At 35.3% G+C, this 4,505-nt stretch overlaps 1 long non-coding RNA gene across 1 annotated transcript; it reads right to left on the bottom strand.

Moving 5' to 3' along the window:
* Positions 1-2,181: 2,181 nt before the first annotated feature.
* LOC121970012 lies at positions 2,182-4,293 on the bottom strand. The gene is made up of 3 exons (XR_006108811.1): positions 3,672-4,293; positions 2,605-2,679; positions 2,182-2,515 (listed from the first exon to the last, which is right to left on the bottom strand). It is a non-coding gene; the product is annotated as an uncharacterized LOC121970012 (long non-coding RNA).
* Positions 4,294-4,505: the final 212 nt, after the last annotated feature.

Genomic DNA, 4,505 nt, shown 5'->3' on the forward strand with positions numbered 1-4,505 from the left:
CACGAACAACCAATACTTGATTGCATGCATAGTTTTGTCATTGTATCTTGGAAAATAGATGACCCGAGAGAACCTCGAAGCATAGCCGGATGTGGGGCAAATTTGTTTCAATGAAACTGCGTTAAGCATAGACCTTGATATCTTACTTAGGGAATTCCCTTGCCGACTCAGTGATCGACTCCTGATTCAACTATGCACTGCATCAACTCCGCAACTTAGACCACCAAAAGCTTAGTAGAATCAACCCTGCTGGCAGTCTAAGATTATCCACTCAAGTCATCTCAACAGATAAGTTTGAATTAATTTTGTGTAATTTTAATTCAGTAATTTTCTCCAATATCTTTGGAAATATATTGTCCAACAATCTTGAAATAGAATTCATTCTATTGAGATTGCCACAGAACAAAGTGTTGAGTTGCAATAGACTCAACACATAAAGACTCCCTCCGTCCCGATTGAAACTATGCCAATCAACCACGGGAAAATGCCAGAGAAGTTCATTGATTGAACTTCAAGAGGTGGCAGCAGAAGATGCTCTTATACTTGACCATGCTCAATCTGGCTCGGTTCTTGACCGAGGACTCTCCTAAGCGTGCTGAGGATACTAATATGCAGACCATTAGTGCAATGGATGCATGGACTTATTCTGAGTTCCTTTGCCAAAACTATATCCTCAATTGTCTTGCCAACTCGATGTACGCTGTGTATAGCACGAAGAGAATGGCTAAGGAGCTGTGGGAGTCTTTGGATAAGAAATACAAGATGGAGAATGCGGGGGCCAAGAAATTTATTGCGGACCGATTCCTAAGCTACAAGATGATTGACTCTAAGATGGTGCTTAGCTAAGTCTAGGAGTTTCAGGTAATCTTAGATGAGATCCACTCAGAAAGTATGATTCTGAGTGAAACCTTCCAGGTGGCTACTATCATTGAGAAACTGCCTCTCTATTAGAAGGACTTCAAGAACTGCCTGAAGTACAAGCGAAAGGAGATGAATGTTAAAGAACTCATTGTTAAACTTAGCATCAAAGAAGACAACAAGAGTTCAGAGAGAAAATTATTCTCTCGAGCTACTATGAAAGCTAACGTGGTTGAGTACGGTCAAAACTCGAAATGGAAGAATTGCACTCTAAAGAAGATGATGAATGCTCTTCTATTGAGCTTTGGACTGCCAGAGTTCATGTGGGGGAAGTTGTGTTAAAAACTAATTACCTTTAAATAAGATGCCCTAAAAGAAAATAGATAAGAGCTCTTATGAGTGATGGAATGGAAGACAATCGTCCTACAAATATTTACGAATGTGGGGGTGTCTTGTCAAAATTTTGGTGCATGATCCAAAAAATGAAGATAGGACTAAAGACTGTTAACTGCATATTTATTGGATAGACATATAACAGTAGTACATATCAATTTTTTGTGTATAAGTCACAAATACAAGATATACATAAGAACTCGATAATAAAATCAAGAAATACCTCGTTCTTCGAGCATATGTTTCTGTATAAGACTTGAGAGGAAGTTAGCTCCTTAAAATGGGCATATGAAACACAAAGTGAAGTTGATGATGAGGATCTAGTAGAGGTTGAGCTTAGATGGAGCAAAAGAGCTTAGATAGAAAAATCCTAAGGAATAAATTTTATCACTTTCATGTTGGAAAATGAGCCCCATAGTTACTCGGAAGTAGCAAACTCTTCTGATTGACCACACTAGAGAGAGGTAATTGCATCTGATATAGAATCTATCTTGTAAAATCATACTTGAGAACTTGTGGATCTTCCTTCGGGAAGTAAACCACTAGGTTACAAGTGAATCTTCGAGAAGACACTACAAGAAAAAAGTTAATAGATAATGCTTTAAAAGGATTGTCTATGTGGCAGAAAAAGAATTATTAAAAGCACTGTTGTTAAAAGTTTGTTCAAAGATAATATTTTAAAAGCATTATCATTTGTAGCAAAGACAACACTTATGCAACGCTTTAAAAGCGTTGTCGTTTTTTGCAAAGACAACGCATAAGAAGTATTGTCTTTTTTAAAGACAACGCATAAAAAGCGTTATCTTTTTTAGCAAAGATAACAGTTTCACGACGCATAAAAAAGCATTGTCCTTTTTAGCAAAAGAAAAGAGGTTTTAAACTATTATCTTTTAATACCAAAGACAAATAAAAGATAAATGAAAACGAATCTACTTCAATCAATAACATATTATTAAATAAATAATCAAGATAAATATACAAATTATCATCCTTACACTTCTATAACAAACATAATTACTCGCATACAAAGAAATTTAAATTAGGAGACACTCAAAATTACTCCTATCGACTACATTTTATTGCATGAACTTAAAGGATCTTGATAGATGCTACTTATCCTCTTGACTTGAATGTTCTTTACTCATTGGCTTTAACATCTTCTCGCTTAAATCCCAAAGCCTTCTTGATAGTTCTTCGTCGAAGTACTTCCCAGTTACACCCCTGAGGTTCAGATGCAGTGCCACATAGAATGTAGTTGCTACTCCTGTAAGATTACATAACAAACTTATCAATAAGATTACAAAAAAAAATGAATGATAGCATAGCTCATGAAGAACAATTGATCATAATCACCATGGGTTGGCAACGATTGATAGATTGAGCCTAATTGTCACTTGTCTGCATTCGAGTGTCTCATGCTTTTGGTATCTTCAAAATTTGAAAGATAAATTATCAACAAGACAAAACAAAACATTGCCAACCAAATTGTAAATCAGCATGATTCATTTACTTTTAAATAAGGCCAATAAAAGCACAAGATACTTAATTACCCATGAGCAATATCTTTCACACTAGATCATGTGGGCACAATTAATGTAATATAACAAATGTGATATAACAAGTTTCAAAAGAACTATAACTATTAAATCAGTTGGTCCTCACCAATATACATAAACTTGGACAACAACCTGTGTGCTTGGATTACAAGCTGATTGTAAAATCATGAGTTTAAGATTTGATATGAAATATTGATACTAGTTGAAATAATTTAATATTGTATGTTTCACTGTAAGTTTAAAGAATGAGGTAATCAACAACTAAAAATCTTATTAAGCAAAACTATAGACAATTAAGAGGTTAGGTGTCAATCATCTTTTATGAAATAATGTATGTTCACTACAAGCTTAATAATGTATGACCATTGTAAGATTAAAGAATTAAGCACTCAACAACCAAGTTTCTAATAAATAAAAAGACAAACAACTATGATGGCATGATGTAAGATCAGTCATTGTCATGAAATAATGCATGTACACTGTATCAGAGAAGTATGACAATGAGTGCTAATCCTTAGACAAGATGCTTTTGGTAAATTGAAGTTCAATAAACAAATAAGAGCAACTAAGTGAATGTACTTTAAATGAAACCTAACAATTAACTACGATGATGATGAATGGATGATATGAAACAAACCAAGTTGCAGCAAGATTATCTAATTAACAAACATAACCAACCTACAATTCAACACAAATGATATTGCAAGCAATTAAACCAAAACATTGCAAAATTGAATGAATCTAATGTAATAAACATTTCTTCAAACACTTAACATGCAGGAAATAAATGAGGCAAAATTTATGCAATCAAAAGAGGAAATGATAACTCCAGTACAATTCAAGACTCAAAAGTAAAGAACCAACAAGTCACACAAGGAATCGAGCAAATGTTAGCCAGATCTTGAAGCTTATTGTTGGAAGCTTTAGATGGAACTGATCTGAGGAGCTTGGAAGGCCTAAATGAAGAGACGGCTATTGTCTGATTCTTGGAAGAAGAGCTACAGATGAGAGTTGATCAGAGAGGGAATGCGAGTGTGATCCAGATGGAATGGGTTGAGCTGTGCTGGTGATAAAGAAGCTGTGTGGGATGGTTGGATGAAGCTTCTCTGACAAGAGATCTGCCAACGAAGAGGTTATGGATTGATGAAGTCGGTTGTAGCACTTCTCCCGATCGAGAGAAATTTACAGCATAAAGAGATGATGGCTCCTGAATCCAAAAGCTAGATTTTAGGTTCAGCGGGAGAGGGATTCAGTAGAGTATTGTTAGATGAAGAGAAGTTCAGAGGAGAGGTTTGCGAAGAGGGTTCGTCGAAGAGGGGTTGGACGGAGAGGGCATGAGATCAGATGAGGAGACAAGTACGTACGCGTGAGAGGGATTCGGGAGGAGAAGACTATGCGTGAGAGGGGTTCGGTAGGAGAGATTCGGGAGAAAGGTGGGTGCCAAAGTGAAACCTAGGTCTTTTCTACTCCTTAGTTGCATCCAACAGTTCAGATCATCCCAAATTTAGACGAGGACTTGACAATAGATAACATTTTTTAAAAATCATTGTCTTAGACATTAAAAAAATATTAATAGACAACACTTTTGAAAAAACATTGTATTTGACCCACAAAAATCACTAATAGATAATGGTTTTTAAAAAAAATGTTGTCTATTAGTAAGAAAATAAATAAATAGATAATGTTTTTCACTAAAAG

The sequence above is a fragment of the Zingiber officinale genome, chromosome 4A (assembly GCF_018446385.1).
Source record: "Zingiber officinale cultivar Zhangliang chromosome 4A, Zo_v1.1, whole genome shotgun sequence".
Taxonomy (NCBI): domain Eukaryota; kingdom Viridiplantae; phylum Streptophyta; class Magnoliopsida; order Zingiberales; family Zingiberaceae; genus Zingiber; species Zingiber officinale.